Raw genomic sequence first — 23900 nt, 5'->3', positions numbered from 1 at the left:
CGGTACTATTTCCTTTACATACAGTGTTGGAAGGTAACTAGTATTATTTCTATTTTATAGCTAGGGATCTTTAGGCTCAGAGAGAGTAAGTAACTTGTCTAATGACACACAGCTACTGAAACTCAAGGATGGGACTTGAGCCCAGATTTTCTGACTTGAAAATCCATGCTCTTGCTTTTGAATCACACTGTCCCTCTTCTCTTACATATTATGACAGACTCACTCTAACTCCCATCATAAGGCATTTGTTTCTCAAAGGAAATCACAAACTGCTTATTTCACTATCATTTGGCAACTGCACACAGTTCTTCAGGGAAACTGAGGAGCCCAGGATGAAAATTCCACCCATGGATTATCTTAAATTGCTTGTGTTTCCTTGAAAAATGCCTGGCGCTACCAACAGCTCTGGTTTGGTTTCCAGCAGTGACCAGAGCCTTGTTCAACAAGGACGCTCTGATAATCAATTGGCCGTGCTCTTCCTAACATTTGACACCAACAGATGCTATGAATCAGAAGCTGCCATCTGTCCATGACACTCAGGTTTATGGGGGCCTCCAGGGATTCAACCAGCCTGAAGAATCAGCCTTGGCTCCATTAGGGCACTGCCATGGCAAATCCAAGGCACTGGAGGAATGCTAGTTTCCCAGTGGGAAAGCCTTGGCAGGTTTTGGGATCCTGGGTGTGCTCAACTGTAGAGTGGAAGACAAAGGCTTCTAACAAAGAGGTCAGTCCCCAAAAGACACCAAATGTGTAAGAGATGGAAGAGTATTTAGGTGGGTCAATAGGAGCGAGGTAGCAGGAAAAATACCAGCTTTGACATTCCTTGAGAGACCAGGGAAAAGGGAACTCTGTCCCAAGCCCACTGAGCACATCATGCCAGCCACCGGGCTGGACACTTTACACAATCATCTCCACTGCTCACAGCAGCTCTTTGAAGTTGGAATGACTATCTCCATTTTACAGATGAGAAAACCGAGAATCAGAACGTGAGTTGTCCCAGGTCATCGACCTCCTATACTATACTCTATGCTAGGGCAAGGACCATGGCTGGTTTTTGCTCAGCTCTGGATTCTATACCTAGCATCATGCATCAGGACCAGCTACATAATTTGTCGGCCTCAATGCAAAATGAAAATACAGGGTTTCAGGGTTGTTTTCTTGTTTCGTTTTGCTTTTTTGAGAAAGGGTCTTGTTTGACACCCAGGCTGGAGTGCAGTGGTATGATCATAGCTCATGCAGCCTTGAACTCTTAGTCTCAAGCAGATCCTCCCATCTCAGCCTCCCAAGTAGCTGGGTCTACAGGCATAAGCCACACCATGCGTGGCTATTTTTTATTTCTCATAGAGATGGGGTCTCACTATGTTGCTCAGGCTCATCTGGAACTCCTGGGATCAAGCGATCCTCCAGCTTTGGCCTTCCAAAATGTTAGAATTACAGGCGTGAGCCACCATGCCCAGTGGAAATGCAGGGTTTCTTGTCTAACAATTATTAAGAATTTCAAGATGGTAACAGCAGATCATTAAATCAAGCCTGGGACCTTCTGAGAGATAGATGTACTCCCATGTTTACCGCAGTACTGTTCACAACAGCCAAGATGTAAAATTCATGCAAGTGTCCATCAACAGATGAATGGATAAAGTAAATGTGGTACATACACACAATGGAATGTTATTAATCCTTAAAGAGGAAATGATATCTTGTCACATGGATGGAACTGCAGGTCATCATGTTAAGTGAAATAAGCCAGACACAGAAAAACAAATATTGCATGTTCTCATGCATATGTTCGAGACAAAAAAGTGGATTTCATGGAGGTGAAGAGTAGAATGGTGATTCCTAGAGGCTGGGAAGGGTGATGTGTGTTGGGAGGGGGGAGATGAGAAATTGTTTAATGGGTATAAAAATACAAATAGAATGATGGTTTCCTGCTTCATTCACAATGTAAATGACGAGTTAACGGGTGCAGCACACCAACATGGCACATGTATACATATGTAACAAACCTGCACGTTGTGCACATGTACCCTAGAACTTAAAGTAAAATAATAAAATAAAAAAACAGAAAAAAAAAAATACAATTAGAGGCCGGGCACAGTGGCTCACACCTGTAATCCCAGCACTTTTGGAGGCCAAGGCGGGTGGATCACCTGAAGTCAGGAGTTTGAGACCAGCCTGGTCAACATGGTGAAACCCCATCTCTAATGAAAATACAAAAATTAGCTGGGCACAGTGGTGGGCACCTGTAATCCCAGCTACTCAGGAGGCTGAGGCAGAAGAATTGCTTGAACCCAGGAGGTAGAGGTTGCAGTGAGGTGAGATTGTGCCATTGCACTCCAGCCTGGGTGACAGAGCAAGACTCTGTCTCTGAAAAAAAAAAAGAAAAAAGAAAAAAACCAATTAGATAGTCCGGGAGTGGTGGCTCATGTCTGTAATTCTAGCACTTTGGGAGACTGAGGCAGCCAGATCATTTGAGGTCAGGAGTTTGAGACCAGCCTGGCCAATATAGTGAAACCCTGTCTCCACTAAAACTACAAATATTAGCTGGGCATGGTGGTGCACGCCTATAATCCCAACTACTTAGGAGGCCGAGATGGGAGAATCGCTTGAACCCAGGAGACGGGGGTTGCAGTGAACCGAGATTGTGCCACTGCACTCCAGCCTGGGTGACAGGGTAAGACTCCACCTCAAAAAAAAAAAAAAAAAAAAATAGATAGAATGAATAACTTCTAATATCCGACAGTGCATTAGGGAAAGTATAGTTTACAATAATTTGGAATAATGGTATATTCCAAAATAGCTAGAAGAGAAGAATTGTAATGTTCTCAACACAAAGAAAAGTTAAACGTTTGAAATCATGGATGCCCTAATTACCTTGTTGATTGTTACACATTGTATGCATGTATCAAAATATCACAGGTACCCCCAAAATATGTACAACTATGATGCATCAATTTTAAAACTGCAAAACAAAGCACATGCAGGAACCCCCCACGTGTGGAGTCCTGCGTGACTGCAGAAGTCATGTTCCCATGATACCAACTCTGCCCAGCATCATTTTTAGCACATAATAGCTTAAAAATAAGAAGCCAGCGGAATAAATGAATGATGAACAATACAACTGAAAACTAGGTCTGTCTGTTAAATCTCAAAGCCTGTCTAGGTCCTTGCATCATTCTTTGCTGCCTTCTCCTTAAGTATAATCTCCCTGTAATCTCCCTAGTCCCAGTTGTTTTTTTTTTTTAACTGTTAAGAGGTCAGAGCAAAAGAAATGTCAAAACAATGTATGAGAAAGCATTTTAAAATGACGATATTCTGTAAAACATTCCTGGGTTTTTTTGTTGTTTTGTTTTGTTTTGTTTCAGCTATAGGTCTTACTGTGGCTATGTTGCCCAGGCTGGAGTACAGTGGCACAATCATAGATCATGGCCTCAAACTCCTGGGCACAAGTGCTTCTTCTGCCTCAGCCTCCCAAGCAGCTGGGACTTCAGGCACACCCCACCATGCCTGGCTAAAATATTATTTTTAAAATGTCTCATTTCCAAGTTTTTCATGTTACCTTAAGTCATGACCCTGGTCAGAAGAAGAGGTGGCATAGGGTGAGTGCATATCACCCTGAAATCTAGTAGAGTCCACTTTAGCTCCCTGACACACAGTACCAACCAGATCCAGAGAGGGGCCTGCTAGCTGTGCACTGCCTTCTCCATCAGTAGCACTGATGATATCTTCTAACCTCCTGCAACTCGTCCCGGCATTGTTGCTAGCATGGTGCTTCTGTGCTAACATTTTAAACGCCTTTTTGTCTCTAGGTAGATGCAACACTCACCACTGGAGTGCAGTGGCATGACCATAGCTCACTGCAGCCTTGAACCCCTAGGCTCAAGCAGATCCTCCCATCTTAACCTCCCAAGTCACTAGGACTACAGGCATGAGCCACCATGCTCGGCTATTTTTTATTTCTTGTGGAAATGACTAAGTGCCCTCAGGATCCCAGAGTCTAATTATTGTTCTAGGAGCCAAAAGCACTGGCGATGCTGTTGAATGAATCTGCCTGCAATCTGAGGGAGGACGGAGTAAGGGGCAGAAAGAAAAGGTTGACAAGGGATGTTAGTTAATAGCTAAGGTTCCTCAGTTACAAGTAATGTGAGCTGACCTTCTTGTTTAGGCACAGAACAATGGAGGACTGGAGTAGGGGCAGCTTACAGGAAGGATTCAGAGTTGCTCACACAATCCAAGGAAGACCAAAACAACAGGCCTTGGGAGAATACAGGAGCCAGAGAAACTCACAGAAGCTCTGGAAACTTCTCTCTACGCAACATTTTTAGACATTTGGTTTAGCCCATTCATGAGTCATGAAAAGAATTTAGTGAGTTACCCTCAGTGTTTTCTTTATTATTAAATACAGAGATGAGAAAGAAAGGGAAAGGGGAGATGGGAAAGAGAAGGAAAGGGAGGAAAGAGAAAAAGGAGAGGAAAAGAGGAGACGAGAGAATAAAACAAGAAAGAAAAGGGGATGGAATGGAAGGGAAGTGAAAGAGAAAGAAAAAGGCCAGGCACGGTGGCTCATTCCTGTAATTCCAGCACTTTGAGAGGCTGAGGTGGGCAGATCACAAGGTCAGGAGTTCGAGATCAGCCTGACCAACATAGTGAAACCCAGTCTCTACTAAAAATACAAAAATTAGCCGGGGATGGTGGCATGCATCTGTAATCCCAGCTAGCTACTCAGGAGACTGAGGCAGGAGAATCGCTTGAACCCGGGAGGTGGAGGTTGAGGTGAGCTGAGATTGTGCCACTGCACTCCAGCCTGGGGTGACAGAGAGAGACTCTATCTCAAAAAACAAACAAACAACAAACAAACAAACAAACAAAAAAAGACCGGGCATGGTGGTTCACGCCTCTAATCCCAGCACTTTGGGAGGTCAAGGCAGGCAGATCATGAGGTCAGGAGACCACGACCATCCTGGCTAACACGGTGAAACCCTGTCTCTACTAAAAAAAATACAAAAAGTTAGCCAGGCATGGTGGCAGGCACCTGTAGTCCCAGCTACTCGGGAGGCTGAGGCAGGAGAATGGCAGGAACCTGGGAAGCGAAGCTTGCAGTGAGCCAAGATCGTGCCACTGCACTCCAGCCTGGGTGACAGAGCGACACTCCATCTCAAAAAAAAAAACTCCAACAAAAAACAAACAAACAAAAAAAACAGACAGGAGAAGAGTTTAACACCAATCTCCAAAAATGTATGGGAAGAAACTACAGATTTTCTAGGAATCAGTACTATGCCTAGCAGGTAAGAATATCTATCAGCATATGTAAACAAAAACATTCTGCTTTCTTGAGAAGAAATTTACCAATTAATCAATGCCTTAAACAAACAAACAAAAAACCTATCCAGGGCAACATGAAGAAACCCTGTCTCTGCAAAAAATCAGAACTTAGCCAGGTGCGGTGGCATGCGCCTGTAGTACCAGCTACTAGGGAGGCTGAGATGGGAGGATTGCTTGAGCCTGAAAGTTTGAGGCTCCAAAGTGAGCTATGATTGCCACTGCACTCCAGCCTGGGAGACAGAGTGAGACTCTGTCTCAAAACACAACAAAACAACAACAACAAAAAAGGCCTGGAGTACAAAGAATGCTGGATTTGAAATTGAAATTGGAAAATCAGACTCAACCTCCAGGCCCTACCACTCACAAGTTGGATGTCCTTAGGCAATCACATACTCTCATTACACTTCAATATCTACATAAATGAAATGGAAATAGCACCACATTACTCTAAAGAGTTCTGGTTAAAACTAGACAAGATAATGATGCAAAACATCTAGCATGGAGACTGGCACCTCATGAGCACACAACATATGCCAATTCCATCTGAACATCACCCCTTACTCTGTAGTGGAAATACAGCTCTTGAATCAGAAAAAAAAAAAAAACACCTAAAATACAATCCTGAACTAAATAGACACCCGTGATGTGGCATTTCTTTTGCACAAAGTTGTGGTCTGCTTTGTAGACAACAGTGAAATATCCATTGGCCTATGGACACCCTATCAGACAACAGTTCCAGCCCTGGTCATACACGTACATTTGCTCATGCCCCCACACCCGCCCCTAATCTGGTTTCTCTCAAGTGAATAATATCTGCCTTGGCCTGACCTCTTTGTTGCTATGCATACAACCACAGAAAACACTGTTAATGCCATGACCTGACCTCTTTGTTGCTATACATACAACCACAGAAAACCCTGGTAATATCAAAGCATCCTAGATCTTTCCCTGCACCATGTATCAAATGGAAGGGTTTCTTCCAAAGTCAAAGTTCACCTCATATCTGATGAGTCTATAGGATCCAAATTTTCCTTGGACTTTTATTGTACTGTTCGAGATGCTTGTGTGCATTTATGTAACTTTGCTAGAAATAGTTCACCAATTTCCTCAGACTTTGATTTTTAATTAATTGTTTTTATATTTCAAATTTTTGAATTTTATTTCTAACTTTTATGGGTTCATAGTACGTGTATATATTTATGGGGTACGTGAGATGTTTTGAAACAGGCATGCGATATGTAATAAGCACATCATGAAGAATGGAGTATTCATCCCCTCAAGCATTTTCCTTCGTGTTACAAACAATTCAATTACGTTGTTATTTTAAAATATATAATTAAGTTATTATTGACTATAGTCACCCTGTTGTGCTATCAAATAGTAGGTCTTGTTCATTCTTTCGAACCATTTTTTTTTTTTTGCGCCCATTAACCATCCCCCAATCCCTACTACCCTTCCCAGCTTCTGGTAACCAACCTTTTACTCTCTATGTTCATGAGTTCAGAGTTTTGATTTTTAGATCCCAAAGTAAGGAGAACATGTGATGTTTGTCTTTCTGTGTCTGGTTTATTTCACTTAACATAAGTCCTTCCATTTCCATCCATGTTGTTGCAAATGACAGAATCTCATTCTTTTTTATGACTGAATAGTTCTCCATTGTGTATAAGTACCACATTTTCTTTGTCCATTCATCTATTGATGCACACTCACATTACTCAAAATTTTGGCTATTGTGAACAGTGCTGCAACAAGCATGAGAGTGCAAATATCTCTTAAATCGCCTGATTTCCTTTCTTTTGGATATATACCCAGTAGTGGGACTGCTGGATCATATGGTAACTCAATTTTTAGTTTTTTGAGGAACCTTCAAACTGTTCCCCATAGCTGTGTTAATTTACATTCTCACCAACAGGGCATAAGGGTTCCCTTTTCTCCACATCCTTGCCAGCATTTGTTATTACCTGCCTTTCTTTAGACTTTTTGTATGTCAAACAAATCATCTGGGGCTCCCCACAACGCCCCTCCATTGGCAGAGACGAGCAGGAATCCTCTTTGAAAGGTGTATGAAATGTCTTTGGTTTGCTTTGCATGTTAAGAGCGTTAATGGTCATCAGAAGGTAGACTTTCTTGTGGGAATGTCAGTAATCAAGGACACCATCTAATGAATTTGACAAAATTTTCACACCATAATAGATGTTTGACAGTATTGTCGATTTGGTTTGCTCTGACTTGGTATGAGGACCTCAAGTTGTGCATCATGGTGCTGACAGAATCTGGTTTTAAGCCTCTCAACTATAAGGCTCTCTTAACCAGATGTCCATAACTGCTACCCAAAAGAGCTAATGCTCTGAGAAATGTGGCCAAATCTAACTGCCTTGTCATCACTACCATTCATATTCCCACTCTACCCTAAACAAGCTTGCAAATCTGCCATGGCCAGTCGAGTGTGGTAGCTCACACCTATAATCTTAGCATTTTGGGACGCCAAGCTAGGAAGATTGCTTAAGTCCAGGAGTTCAAGACCAGCCTGGGCAACAATGTGAAACCCATCTCTTAAATGTTTTTTAAAAAAATTAACTGGGCATGGTGGCATATGCCTGTGGTCCCAGCTACTCAGGAGGCTGAGGCAGGAGGTTCACTTAAGCCTGGGAGGTCACGGCTATAGTGAGCCTTAATCACACTACTACATCCAGCCTGGGCAACAGAGTGAGACATTGTCTTAAAAAAAAAAAGAAAAAGAAAAAAAAAATCTGCCATGGCCATTCATACTCCTTAGACTGGTACACACAGCCCTCATAACCTGGCCCCAATCTTCTTATTCAGTCTAATCTCTAATTTCTCATCCTTCCCTGGACTTTATTTGGTAGCAGCATTGATAGAAAACCAGAAGGAACAAACAAACTCCAAATCACAGTGATCTAAGCAATAAACTTTTCCAGCTCACGTTAGAGTCCTCTGGGTCTCTGTTCCACAGAGTCATTCAGGGGCCCTGCCTCCATCCAATGTTTGTTTCTATCATCTTCGTCTTTGGAGTTCTCTTCATTAAGCCAAAGGACGGAGAAATACAGTATGGGAGATTGCACACATTTCACTGGCCAGAACTTAATCACATGGTCCTGCCAAACTGCGAAGAGGAATGGGAAGTATAGTCTAACCATATATCTAAGAGGAAAAGGGAAAGGCGATTGGTGAGCACACACATTGTCCCTGCCACACACGTTAAGCAGTTTGGCATCTCCAAACAGCTTTACTTCATGTTCTTCTATGAGGAACTATAAACATTCACCTGTGGCCTCATCCCTATATTCCCAACTCTTCCAACCCAGGTCAATGCCATTGTCAGCATGAGAACTTCTATTCTTTTTTCTTTCGAAGCTCACCATACACCTGAGCAGCCTGTTGCCTCCTCCTCTACCCACTCATGCCATCACCAACTCTCACCACGGTACACGAAAGCACTCTTTTGATGCTTCTGCCTCCCTGACTAGACTGAGAACTCTAAGAGCAGGGAGCAGGCTTATTCCAGCGTGCGCCTGCAGCCTCTAGCACTGTGCCCAAGGTACGTTTGGCATTCTGAAAATATAGCTGAATGATGGAAAGAGAATGAAAGACATGAGTTATCAACAATACATGACATGGAGTCCACGATGATGGAAGCCTTTTCTGGATCCTCTATTCTGAAACCCTTTTAGAATAACCTCAAGAGACTGTCACTTAATGGAGACCTCTGAAAAAGTGTCTTGTAAAAGAGGTAGAGGCTGGACGTGGTGGCTCACACCTGTAATCCCAGCACTTTGGGAGGCAGAGGGGGGCAGATCATGACGTCAGGAGATCAAGATCATTCTGGCCAACATGGTGAAACCCCGTCTCCATTAAAAATACAAGAATTAGCTGGATGTGATGGCATGCACCTGTAGTCCCAGCTACTCGGGAGGCTGAGGCAGGAGAATTGCTTGAGCCCAGGAGGCGGAGGCTGCAGTGAGCAGAGATCGCACCACTGCACTCCAGCCTGGGCGACAGAGTGACATTCCATCAATGAAGAAGAAGAAGGAGGAGGAGGAGGAGGAGGAGGAGGAGAAGGAGGAGGAGGAGGAGGAGGAGGAGGAGGAGAAGAAGAAGAAGAAGAAGAAGAAGAAGAAGAAGAAGAAGAAGAAGGAGGAGGAGGAGGAGGAGGAGGAGGAGGAGGAGGAGGAGGGAAGAAGGAAGAAGGAAGAAGGAAGAAAGAAGAAAGAAGAAGAAGAAGAGAAGGAGAAGGAGGAGAAAGAGGAGGAGGAAGAGAGGAGGAGGAGAAGCAGAAGGAGAAGAAGGAGAAAGAGAAGGAGAAGGAGGAGAAAGAGGAGGTGAAAGAGAGGAGAAGAAGCAGCAGAAGGAGAAGGAGAGGGAGAAGGAAAAGAAAGAAGAGAAGGAAGAGAAGGAAAGAGAAGGAGAAGAAGAAGACAAAGCCTACCATCACGAGTTTTTGGGAGAAGTGTCCTGTCAACAGCCCCTGGCTGGTGTGCTTCAAGGATAATCTTGTGCAAACAGCTGAAGGACCCCAAGAGTCTGGGGAGGTCAACAGCACCTAATGGGAAGAGATAAAGCACTAATTGGCAGGGGACGAGAGGGGCTCACTGCTCGAGATATGCAAAGTCCCACCCTCAGGGGAAGAAGACAGATGCCATGGCACTTCCTGAAACAGAAGCATGAGTATGAATCTCAGTCCACAAACTCAGATGGGAGTGAACGAGCACAGTAACTTTACACAAATCAACTTAATTTTGATCCTGAGCTCTTTCCTACCAAAATGGAAGAAATTCAATCCTACTTTTCTTTGGATCTCTCTATCTCCCAAGGTTGCATCAGTGACTCCAGGGTGTCACCTAATATTAAGGTGTTAAGGAAGGCTCTCTATGGTTATAAGTGGTTTGTCCAAAGCAGTTCTCCTCTGACCACCCCCACCCCTGCCACTGTCCAGTCCACATGGCTCCTTTGGGCCTGACACCCTGATATGTGCCACAAGCTTCTCTGGATAGGGGAGCCCCACATGTGCTGCCAGCCTCCTGCGCGAACCAAGTAGCTTTTCCCCCTAGGGTCTTGCCATACCCCAGGGTGCAGGGCTTGCCATCAGGATGCAGATCCCTTTGCTCAAAGAGTCCCTAGAGGCCAGAAGCAGTGGCTCACCTCTGTTATCCCACCCCTTTGGGAGGGCAAGGTGACCGGATCACCTGTGGTCGGGAGTTCGAGACAAGCCTGGCCAACATGGCGAAACTCCGTCTCTACTAAAAATGTAAAAATAAGTCGGGCATGGTGGTGCATGCCTGTAATCCCAGCTACTTGGGAGACTGAGGAAGGAGAATCACTTGAACCCAGGAGGCGGAAGTTGCAGTAATACAAGATTGTACCACTGCACTCCAGCCTGGGTGACACAGTGAGACGCTGTCTCAAAAAAATAATAATAAAACAAAAGAAAAAGAGTCCCTAGAGACATCCTTCTCTCCCCATCCTAAGTGAATTTCTTTTTCATTTGGGGGATCCTTCTCCTCTCAAACCCTTTTTTCCTTGGCTGTACCAGAGAACTGCCTGCAACTGTCAGGATAAGCTTTTTTCCAGCAGTGAGTTCGCCTCCCTCTGGCTTTAAAAAATCAAGCTGAATTAATTGCTAAAATTTTAGACCAGGACATTTCACACAAATATCTTTGGAAAGTCGTAAGATCTGATATCACTGGTCCCTTCGGATAGAGTACGCATACATCAGTTTGCCCCAACTCCTCCCCCATTATTTATTACGTTTGTACCCAGCCTATTTTCTCTGTGTTTTGCTGACATTTTGCCTACCTGAACACTGCAGGACTTTGGTCTTTCAGCACTTAGCTTAAGCCACAAACCTCCAATCACAAGCCTCCTGCTATAAACTTCTGAGCTAAGGAAGCACAGACCTTATGTGTACTTGAATGGAGGAAAATGAAAGATAAAGGAAAAGAGAAAAATCCAGGCAGATAAAAACAAATGTTTTCAATTACCTTGCCTGAGAAGCATTAACTAGGATCCAGTGAGGGGCACAAAAACATGTCTCAGGGATTCTTACATCTCTCACCCATGCTTTGAGTGAGAATGTCGCAGGCCATTCCCCCTTAGAGTCATTAGATCCCCCTTACAGCTGGATCTCTAATGACATCTGAACCACTAAATGTAATGAGCTGATTGGCAGTGAAGCCCATGGGTGGTAGAAAGACTTTACAGGGTGTTGTCACGGGGCTCTTGGTGTCTGTGAAGTACTAGGATAGGGCCTGCACACAGTCGGCAACCAATCAACAGGAGCTATTTATTACTACTTGAAAAGTCAGAATAGCAGGCCGGGTGCGGTGGCTCACACCTGTAATCCCAGCACGTTGGGAGGCCGAGGTGGGTGGATCTCCTGAGGTCGGGATTTTGAGACTAGCCTGACCAACATGGTGAAACTCTGTCTCTAATAAAAATACAAAAATTAGCCAGGTGTGGTGGCAGGTGCCTGTAGTCCCAGCTACTTGGGAGGCTGAAGTATGAGAATTGCTTGAACCCAGGAGGCAGGGGCTGTAGTGAGCCAAGATCATGCTACTGCACTCCAGCCTGGGCAACAGAGAAAGACCCTATCTCAAAAAAAATAAATACAAATAAAAACGCCCATAGCCTCCTTTCATTCTCACTATAACCCTGAGTGAGCAGCAGAGATATCCTTGGGTTAGAGGTGGAGAAACAAGCCTCAGGAGACAAAGTTAACTTGTCTGAGGTTCCAAAGTTTGAGAGAAGCAGAGAGAAGATTTGGGTCAGATAGTGCAGCTGGAACTCTGTACTATATCAACCGAGTGAAGGAACCAGTGGCCACAGTGGGCTTGGGGTTCCCAGATATTCTAAATGGGGGTTGGCACCAGCCAGGGAGCCCTTGGCACCCTGCAAAGAGAGCATTCAACACGGGAGAGGCAGCCACAAGCAGCCTGGAGTGACCGGTTAAGAGTACAGACTAGTGCCACAATAAACATACGTGTGCATGTGTCTTTATAGCAGCATGATTCATAATCCTTTGGGTATATACCCAGTAATAGGATGTCTGGGTCAAATGGCATTTCTAGTTCTAGATCCTTGAGGAATCGCCACACTGTCTTCCACAATGGTTGAACTAGTTTACAGTCCCACCAACAGTGTAAAAGTGTTCCTAAAATGTCCATCAATGACAGACTGGATTAAGAAAATGTGGCACATATACACCATGGAATACTATGCAGCCATAAAAAAGGATGAGTTTGTGTCCTTTGTAGGGACATGGATGTGGCTAGAAACCATCATTCTCGGCAGACTATCACAAGAACAGAAACCAAACACCGCATGTTCTCATTCACAGGTGGGAATTGAACAATGAGAGCACCTGGACACAGGAAGAGGAGCATCACACACCAGGGCCTATTGTGGGGAGTGGGGAGGGATAGCATTAGGAGATATTCATAATGTACATGATGAGTTAATGGGTACAGCACACCAACATGGCACATGTATACATATGTAACAAACCTGCACATTGTGCACATGTACCCTAGAACTTAAAGTATAATTTAAAAAAGTGGAGGGCTGAGGTTTAACTCTTTGTTCTGCTAGTTTCTGCCTGTGTGACATGGGGCAAGTTCTTTAACTTCCCTGTGCCTCAGTTTCCCTACCTGTGAAATGGGGATAGTAACAGTATCACCTTCATAGAGTTATTATTATTATTTTTTTTGAGATGGTGTCTCACTCTGTCGCCCAGGATGGAGTGCTGTGGTGCAATCTCAGCTCACAGCAACTTCCACCTTCTGGGTTCAAGCGATTCTCCTGCCTCATCCTCCCAAGTAGCTGGGATTACAGGTGCCCACCACCATACCTGGCTAATTTTTTGTATTTTTAGTAGAGATGTAGTTTCGCCATGTTGCCGAGACTGGTCTCAAACTCCTGACCTTGTGATCTGCCCACCTCGGCCTCCCAAAGTGCTGGGATTACAGGTGTGAGCCACCACACCCAGCTAGAGTTATCATTTTGAAGGAGTTGGTGTTTGCAAAGTGCTAAGTACAGTGCCTGGTACACAGTAAGTTCTGTATGACTGTTAAATATGTGACCTTGTGTCACAGCATCTGGCAAGCCCACACCTTCGCACCTGGGTCATGTTGCTCTGTGCCATTATGATGCTCAACTGCAAGTATCGGGCCTGATGCTCTGTCAGCCTTGGGACAGAGGCTGTCTCTGGAGCATTTCCCTCTGCAAAGCCCCTGTGATGTGTCCAGGACTCCTCTTCACCATGCTCCTCCCATTCTTCTCTAAAGCATGTGCCCCACTGAAGGCAGGCCCAAAGCTGAGGCTGATTCTTGTTATTAATCCTAATGCAGCATTCAGTTCTAATTACTCCTTTTTGCGACTTGAGTGGAGCAGGACTCACTTAGCAAACGAGAAACACAGGAAGTGTTTTTGTTGTTTTTTGTTTGCTTGGTTCTTGTTTGTTTATTTTTAGAGACAGAGTCTCACTCTGTCACCCAGGCATGGCACAATGGTATGATCTTGGCTCACCACAGCCTCTATCTCTTGGGTTAAAGCGATTTCCCTGCCTCAGCCTTCTGAGTAGCTGGGACTATAGGCGTGTAATACCATGCCTGGCTAATTTTTGTATTTTTAGTAGAGACGGGGTTTCACTATGTTGGCCAGGCTGGTCTCAAACTCCCGACCTCGTGATCCGCCCGCCTCGGCCTCCCAAAGTGCTGGGATTATAAGCGTGAGCCGCTGTGCCCAGCTGGAGGTGGTTTTTGACGTGTGGGAGATTCCACAGCTGGAGAGACAGTGGGAGAGGCTCGTTAGGAGGCAGGGGAGAAGGTGCAGGATTTCTTAGGCTGACATGAGGCATCCACACCAGCATCAGGGGGATGTGAGGATGGACTTACAGCACAAGAAGCATAGCGGGGAGCAGCATGGTGCTGGTGGGCGTGATGGGGAGCACAGGCTTCTGAAAGAAGACAAAACTGCGATGGGAACAAAAGACTTTGCAGAGGTGACAAAGCCTGGAAGACACAGGCAGGTGTCTGATTTCCAAGCCAGGGTAGACCCAGAAGCTGGCAACCACAGGGGCTGTGGGGATGGAGGGCCCCCTCTGCCTGTCCCCAGCCTTCCCATCTACTCTGGTGCACTAGTGGTTCAGACACTTAGAGTAAGGTTTTGAAGATCAAGTTCACATAGACAATACTTAAGACGCAGATCCTTCATGTGTTAGCTCTGTGACCCTGAGCAGGTCGTCTCCGGCCTTAAAGAACTGCTGTGAAGTTTCAGTCAATTCATCTAAGTTAAGTTCTTGGCAGCACTGATCAAGTTAAACATAAACTATTATAGTTATTGCTCTGGTGAGGGCCTCAGATGTGGGGCTTATCTTCTGATTTCCTTACCTCAGCCAGCTGAGCTTCCTGCCTCTGGTTTTCTCTACTTCCAGTGGTTTCTCTGGGCGGGAGACTTGCTGCCCTCTCTAACCTGGTCACAGGGCTCCTCTGCCTACAGTCTTAGAATGACTTCCGGAAGATACTGCATCTTGGCGAGCCCTTGTGTTTGCTGCTGTCTCTGCAGGGAGCACCAGACTTCCTGATGAACCCCGACTCATCCTTCTGAGCCAGTTCCAAGTTCTCTGCCTCCTCCAAACCTTCAGCGATAGCTCTTTGTGGTGTACTAGAATCAGCTAGTACCTTCCAGCCCAGGGCGTACCTTAATTAATGCATTGATCACACTCCCCTACCATTATCCCCTTCCAGTTTGGTTCTTACATCATTATCTCCTTTCAGACAGTGTATTATGACCTTTATGCACTGGGCCTTCACATCTCCTGCGCTGGGCCTTCACATCTCCGGCGCTGGGTCTTCACGTCTCCAGCGCTGGGCCTTCACGTCTCCAGGGCTGGGCCTTCACGTCTCCGGCGCTGGGCCTTCACGTCTCCGGCGCTGGGCCTTCACGTCTCCAGGGCTGGGCCTTCACGTCTCCGGCGCTGGGCCTTCACGTCTCCAGGGCTGGGCCTTCACGTCTCCGGGGCTGGGCCTTCACGTCCCCGGCGCTGGGCCTTCACGTCTCCAGGGCTGGGCCTTCACGTCTCCGGCGCTGGGCCTTCACGTCTCCGGCGCTGGGCCTTCACATCTCCAGCAGCAATATAAAGCCGAGGACCCAGCAAGTGCTCAGGGAGTATTAGTTCAACAAATGCACGAGTGAAGGAATTACTAAACGAATGAATGAGTGAATGGTTTACTACTTGGCTTCTCCCTAAATTCAGCCACCTTTCTGACTCCACAAGGATTGCCAGTTTTTCCTGTAGCCGAAACACAGGGCTTGGCTTTTGGGGGTCTTGGCTGCACCTCACTCTAAAGACTATGGGACTCTCATCATTTCTTGGTGATGCTGGTGAATTTCCATGGTTTGCGTCCCTAAAAAATAATCTATAAAAGAGAAGGGGTCAATCAGATTGTGTTCGGGACTACGGTATCCAATTTCTTTGCAGTTAGAGAGCAGAATGGGTTGTTTTTCAAAAGTCAGAAATGGCCTTCAGACATTAGAAGAAGGTCCCCCAAAGCGTGACTTCCCAGTTCCCAAAGGCACTTGCCCCCACAGGGCTGCATTATGCCTTCTGTTTGTGGCCCAAAGCTGCAGCTGCAAACCTTTGATTGTGTCTCCAAACAGCTGCCTGACCATCCGGAGAGAAGGCACAGCCAAGGCTTTGTACTTTGTGTCATGTGGATGAGAGCCTGTGTCCCCCCGGCCTGGCTGGGCAGGTCATCTGTCTCCAGCATGGAGTGGTGTTTGGTGTGGGAATACAAGCAGCAGAAGCCAAAGCAAAAGAAATTCTCACCTACTCAGCGCTGAGGCCCTTACCATGTGCCGATCACTTTATATTTGTGATTGTACTTTACCTTCTAAAGTAGAAGGGAAATCTGATAAGACAGGGGGTCAAATCTCCATGTGTCAGAGGAGAAAATCACAGCTCTTTGAGCAAGTTGCCTGAAGCCTCACAAGTAAATAATGAGCCGGTGATTTGAACCCACACCAGTCTAACTCTGAATCCTACACTCTTGGTTCTTTCCTTGCAGCCTCTGGAAAATTTGATGAATTCTATGCAGCTGAAAGGCCTCCGATGCTTAAGACCTTTTTTTTCTTTTCGAGTCTCAAACATTTATTGAACACTTACATGTGCCAAGCACTATCCTCAAATTGACCCATGAGGAATGGACCACAGAGCTCCATTTTACAGGTGAGAAAACTTACTAGCCAGATGAAAGAAGATGATTTCCTGGAAAAATGACCTCCGCCAGACTGGAGCACAAGCAAATCTCTGACCCCAAGGAAGGAGAAAGAGCAAAGACAGAGCTAATTTAAAACACACGTGTTTTGGCCTCCTTCTCGCCAGCTTGTCTTATCTGCCCACACTGCTACAGTCAGGTCTGGAGACTGCAGAACACTGGAGAAGGCTTTTCGTCCGCCTTCTCCTAATCCTTCCCGCACGACTAATAATTCTTGAGCCACCCCAAGAAGGTACGTATTGTTCTCCCATTTTTCCAGATGGGGAAACTGAGATGGGAGGATGAGCCTGAGACCACACAGGAAGCAAAGCCCACAGCTTCCAAGATGGAGCATGGAATTCAGTCTGAGGGGCTTTACAAGTTCATCTCTCTCCCCACATCCAACTCAGTCTGTTCCTACAACAGATCCCACTGCCAGAGAGACAGTAAACAGGCACTTTTACTTACCACAAAGAGAGGCATGGACCTTACTTTGGTGAAGCAACTGGGGGCTTTTTGTGGAGAGTTTGGATTTTATATATATATATATATATATATATATATATATATATATATATATATATATTTTGTTGTTGTTGTTGTTTTGTTTTGTTTTGTTTTGTTTTGTTTTGTTTTGTTTTTAAGATGGAGTCTTGCTCTGTCGCCCTGGCTGGAGTGCAGTGGCTTGATCTCGGCTCACAGAAATCTCTCCCTCCTGAGTTCCAGCGATTCTCCTGCCTCAGCCTCCCGAGTAACGGATTAAAGGCATCTGCCACCACGCCTGGGTAATTTTTTATTTTTTAATTTAATTTTATTTTATTTTGAGACAGAGTCTCACTTTGTTGCCAGGCTGAAGTGTAATGGCGCCATCTCAGCTCACTGCAACTCCTGCCTCCCAGGTTCAAGCGATTCTCTTGCCTCAGCCTCCAGAGTAGCTGGGACTACAGGCACGTGCCACCACGCCCAGCTAATTTTTGTATTTTTGGTAGAGACAGGGTTTCGCCATGTTGGCCAGGATGGTCTCAATCTCTTGACCTCGTGATCCGCCCACTTCGGCCTCCCAAAGTAATTCTGTATTTTTAGTAGAGATGAGGTTTTGCCATGTTGACCAGGCTGGTCTCAAACTCCTGACCTCAGGTGATTCACCCACCTCAGCCTCCCAAAGTGCTGGGATTACAGGCGTGAGCCACCGCCCCCGGCCTGGATTGTAGTCTGTAGAGTTGTGTGAGGTAGGATTGAGGCTGAGAGTAAGGATGCCCAGGAAGGTTGCAGAGCTGAGGCCATGAGCCGCTCCCTATTCCCCATCCAAGGGGAGACTATAGACCTTCATACACGAAGTGCTCCTTTGACAAAAGTAAATTTTCAAAATCCAAACCTCACCAAGCAACTCCCATTTTAAAAATCCTTAGGGCCGGGCGCGGTGGCTCACGTCTGTAATCCCAGCACTTTGGGAGGCCGAGGAGGGCGAATCACCTGATGTCAGGAGTTCGAGACCAGCCTGGCCAACATGGTGAAACCCCAGCTCTACTAAAAATACAAAAATTAGCTAGGCATGGTAGCAGGCACCTGTAATCCCAGCTACTCGGGAGGCTGAGTTAGGAGAATTGCTTGAACCAGGAGGCGGAGGTTGCAGTGAACTGAGATCGAGCCATTGCTCTCCAGCCTGGGCAACAAGAGTGAAACTTCATCTAAAAAAAAAAAAAAGAAAGAAAGAAATCCTTTAGGGCTGCAGCTCACTCCAGTTACCCACAGGATTATTCCAGAGCAACTCAACCAGACCCTCCAGTCTCCCTTGCCTCCCTCCTCTACTCCTCCACTGGAACACTGCCTTCAATCAGGACAAATGGCTCACCCACCCCGACACCCTCCAGGCTGTGAAGTGCCCTGGTATCTTTGCCGATGCTATTCCCATCACAGAATTCACGGCCTCCCTTCTCCAACTGAAGGATGTGTCATCAAGCCTTAAGACTGACGCTTGAACAGCCCCTCATGCCATGACACCAACCTAATGCACCATCCAACTGCCATCATTACAACCCAACAGAATCCACATCCCTCACTCTTGATGCTTTCCACACACACAGAGTCTCTCCACTGTGGCATTTAACACTGTAATGTAATTGTTACTTCATTGGCCAATCTCCCTAGACTGTAAGTCCTTGGAGGCAGAGTGACTAGATCCAGTCAGACTCTAGATGTCTTTCACCAGCACAGGGTCCTGCACTGGCTCCACTTAGTGAGCCTGCTAAATGGTTGGGCAAATGGTCCTTTTCTCATAGGTAGACAGAGACCAAGGATACTTTCCTCTCTGTATGGTGCCCACTTTAAGGATCTCTCTGTCCTGTTTCTTATAACTGTATATGAATCTATAATTATCTCAAAAATTTTAATAAATTTAATCTAACATTAAATTAATTTAAATGCAATTAATGAAAGGAGTCCTGTACATTGGGGTCCACTCTCCTGTGAAGCCCTGATGTATTTCTGTTGTAGGAACAAGAGATCCCCACACCCAGCATCCATGACCTGACTGCTTATTCCCCAACTAAAACCTCAGACCCCTGAATCTGGACAAAGCATCCTCCTTGGAAGTACTGGCACCTTGCATCGAACTTGTATTTACCAATTTTCATTTTACTTGCATTTTACCCAGTTTGGTACTGATCCTGGGGGCCACTGTGTGTCCTGTGGTCAGGACCAATCAGAAAGGCTGGTGGGTTCCTCCCTCCAGTCCTACCTGTTTCCACCTCTTCTCTTTCCCCGCAGCCCGTGAGTGAGATTTCAGCATGCCTTGTGGTTAATGTCTCAAAGGTTTCCTGAACACTGACTGTGAGTCAGGCTATCTGACAACTGCTGGGTGTTCAAACAATAATAAGACACATTTCCCTCCCATGAGGGTCACACAGACTCATGTGGAAGAGGGAAGAGAGAGCAGATGACTCCAGCAAACGGATACGGATCCATTTGTGTTAGGTTGGTGCAAAAGTTTAAGTGAGGTTTTTGCCGTTCATTTGGCAAAAACGTCAATTACTTTTGCACCAATTTATATATTTTACAAGACGCTGTGAGAGGACGAGAGAAGGCAGGAGAACCTAAACCTGACTAAAGATGTCAGGGAAGAAAGTCTTAGAGCTAAGACTTGGAAGATACTCAAGGACTAGGCAAGGAGACAAAGTGAGGAAGGGGTTTTTAAGGAAAAGGATCAAAAGGGCAAAGACCTGGGTCAGCATGGCCATCTCTGGAACTCCCAGGATGCCGGTACAACCGGAGCATGAATTGTAAGAGTTAACAGTTCACAGAAAACATCAAGACAAAGGCAGGCAAGAGCCAGATCATGGACAACTGGGAGATGCCTTTATCAGGAGTTTGGATTTCAAACATGAGGAAGTTAATAGTGTAGCTCTTAGATTAAAACAACAACAACAACAAACAGATTATCTGGAGATGTTGGTAAATCAGTCTACGTGATCCCATAAACAGCTGAATTTGACCTGGGTGCTGATTAACGTAGGTCACATGATTTCTTATAATCTCCATATGTTGCTGGGAGGATATTGCTTAATAGAATTGCTCTTCTGGATTGCTGGGGCTTAAACATATAGCAGACACAGGTGAATTGCTGTAGCTCCTTAGCTATAAACTCTCCAAAAGGAGTAGTGGGGTGACTCATGGTAAAAGCACTTCTGCCATGGAGCAGTCTCTTGAGATTGCCCTCATCGCCAAGAAAAAGCTATGTCCTCATGGCACTCGGCCAGTGTATCCGGGCATCTGTTCAGCAGATGCTCTTCCCTCACACGGGATGCAATTGGCTCCATGACTTCCTGGATCGCTCTCTATTACGGGAACTGCATGTAGGGGAAAGGACACACCTGTGTTCACATCCCAGGCCTACCACTTACCAACTGTCTGGCCAATGGCAAGGAACTCCTGAGCCTTAGTTTCCCCATTTCTAACATGGAAATAAGCACCCTTACCTCCTGAGCCTTAGTTTCCCCATTTCTAACATGGAAATAAGCACCCTTACCTCAGAGTGTTGTTAAATGACATACACATGGGAAGTGCCTAGCTAATTAGAGAATCTCAAACAGAGAGAGAGGGGTGTTATTAGTGTTGGGGGCCAAGTGTTGTTTTCAGTTCAGATCTTCAAAGGGGTGGAGAGGGAGGTGCTGAGGATCTCAGAGTCAAGATCTCTCCTAACCGTGTGGCTATACATCATCTCAGGGCATGCAGTGCTGGGTCAAGGAGGAGCTGGCAAGCGCCTAATCTTCCTGGAATGAGCACTGCCTTCCTCTGACTGTTTGGCTCACCATTCATGGGGATGACTGCCCATCCCCAGGAGGACACTTTCATTGCTGCCAAGAACCTTGCCAAAGGACCTGAGGTTGAAAGACTGAAGGGCAAACCTGGGAAGACAATATTTGCACAAATCGGTTTAGAAGTCCAATATTTCAATCCAGCCATTTCAATGAGGGACAGAAGGAACTATCTCCCAAATGCATTGCAAGTAAACTCAACCCAGGAGGAAACACAGAGAAAGAAAATTAATACATCAATTTTCTTAGGTAACTTGTCATATACATATCAATTACCATTTACTTAGAATCCACTTTATGCCAAGCATTTGCACAGTATTTCATTGATTCTTCATAGAAGCCCTTTGAGGTAGGTCATATTTCACAATTTTCATAGGCATGAAAACTGAGCCCATATACTCCTATACTTGCATATTTCCTATACAAGTTATTAAGAAAATATGCCCCATATCCCATAGCTATGATACTATATAATCGCCTTAGGATTCTAAGAAGGCTCCATTGTAGCCCTAAATTAATTTTGAATCCTGATGTCAGAGGATGTTAAATACTTTACACAGGAAGGATAGTGGAGCTACAAAGGTATTCTGCCTGTACCTCAACAGACACTGATTATTCCTGCCAATCAGGACTCAGATGCTCTTCCTAGACTTACAACAAAGAATGGCCACCCTGAAGTGGGACATATTTTTCCAGCATGAGTGTAGACCAGCATGTTTTATTAGAAAAAGGCAGCTCCCACATTCATCATCATTGCAAGCAGTGGACACAGGCAGCATTTTAGAAGGCACATTAGAGGGAAAATTCAGCTTCCATAGAAATCAAGTGATAAAGATGAAGCACTTTCAGCATCTCCTTGAGTAAGTTCCTAAGAAAAGACTACGTATTGCCTATGATGAATGAAGACTCTGAAGCAAGAAGTATGTGCCTTGGTATCCACTGCCTATGATAAGATGGCATGGGGCATAGGAGAGAACTCCTGGGAGAAGAATCGCAGTGGGATCAGAGCTGACTCCACACCCACACTGGGTAAGCTCCAGCTACTGAAGGGCAGAGGAGAGAGATCCTAACATCAGTGCCTAATATGTAGTCCTTGTAATTCCTTGACACTATGTTCATGTAGAAACTCTATCATCCTCCTTAATATCATCCTCTTTATTATCATTATCATTATGGAGTATGGACTCAGTCTCCCAGTCATTATCAACAAATCCTCCAGTCACCTTCCTAAAGTCCTAAGTCAAAGAACTACTCTAGATATTAGTATAAAAGATTCCCAAGCTGGGCGCAGTGACTCATGCCTGAAATCCCAACACTTTGGGAGGCTCAGGTGGACAGATCACCTGAGGTAAGAAGTTCCAGACCAGCCTGGCCAATATGGTGAAACCCCAGCTCTACTAAAAAAAATACAAAAATTAGCTGGGCATGACGGCGCATGCCTGTAATCCCAGCTACTTGGGAGGCTGAGGCAGGAGACTCAGTTGAACCCAGGAGGTGGAGGTTGCAGTGAGTTGAGATCACACCATTACACTCCAGCCTGGGCAACAGAGCCAGATTCCATCTCAAAAAAAAAAAAAAAAAAATCCCAGCTTGGAAAGACTCTACCTGACTATGAAAATCAAGATTTTGGTGCCCAGTGCAAGTAAAACCAGATACACAATTCTCCCAGAGACATGCTTTTTTGTCTCTGGCTATGTTGCATGTTACTCCAGGATTGTGCTGGCCTTTTTGAGTTGGGGCAGACATGGAGGTGCAATGCTCAGATCTCTCTTAAAGAAAGAACTTGCCATTGTGCTGCATGAGAGAAGGTAGCTGATGGTGTCCTGCCATAACAATTTCCGGTTGTACTCAGCTTTCAAGCCAGGGTCACCTTCCTCGTGAGCATCCTCTAGCCAATGGCTGGGCACGAGGCCTACGCCTGGCCATTTCTGCCTAATGTGGGACTCCTTTAGTAGGCAGTCATTGCTCTGGAGCTCTCATTTGGGTTGGCAGAGACTTAGGAGACCTGAACTGAGGTCTGAGGTTCTCCTTGTCATGGTCTGAAGGCTTTCCTTGCCCAATTCTGCTTCTCCTGCTTGTTATTTAACACAAGTGATATTCCTCTCCCCAATAAACTGCTTACATTTCTAACTTCCTCTCACAGGCTGCTTCTCAGAGAACCCAATTGACAAACATATGTTACCTTAGTCCGAGAGAAGAGAAGAACTCAAAAACTTTCTTTGCCCCTTTAGAGATTTGTTCGGGCAAAGGAGTGTTCTGTGACTCCTGAGGCTTTTAGAATGAGCTGCTACCATCATGAAAAGCACGCATATCTGTACATGAACTCCCTTGGTAATCCAGTGATACCTACAGACACCTTCTCAGATTTGGTCAGACCAAAGCCAGCAGGATTGGATTGGAGTTTGTGCAGTACCCGGAGTCATGCTCAAAGGACTGTGTGTGTGTGTATGTGTGTGTGTGTGTTTTGCTGTTGTTGTTGTTGTTGTTTGAGACAAGGTCTCACTCTGTCACCTAGGCTGGAGTGCAGTGGCACGATCTTGGCTCACTGTAAGCTCTGCCTCCCGGGTTCATGCCATTCTCCTGCCTCAGCCTCCCGAGTAGCTGGGACTACAGGTGCCCCCCACCACGCCAGCTAATTTTTTGTATTTTTTTTTAGTAGAGATGGGGTTTCACCATGTTAGCCAGGATGGTCTCAATCTCCTGACTTCATGATCCTCCCGCCTTGGCCTCCCAAAGTGCTAGGATTACAGGCGGGAGCCTCCCCACCCGGCCAAGGACTTGTAATCAATAGGATTGCATTCAGACAACAATCAAAAAGATCAAACATTTTAACATAGAAGTGGTGGTCGAAGTCACCAGTGGCATTTAGTCTGATAAAGAGAAATTTTGGAAGGAAAAGGACACAGAGATAAGGCTACTTTGTGTAACAGGGGTTGGTAAAGGTACCCTGTAAAGGACTATCCAGTAAATCTTTTGGGCTTTCTGGACGAATGACTTA

This window comes from Chlorocebus sabaeus, chromosome 12, assembly GCF_047675955.1.
Source record: "Chlorocebus sabaeus isolate Y175 chromosome 12, mChlSab1.0.hap1, whole genome shotgun sequence".
Lineage (NCBI taxonomy): Eukaryota > Metazoa > Chordata > Mammalia > Primates > Cercopithecidae > Chlorocebus > Chlorocebus sabaeus.
Note: the sequence above shows the minus strand (reverse complement) of the source record.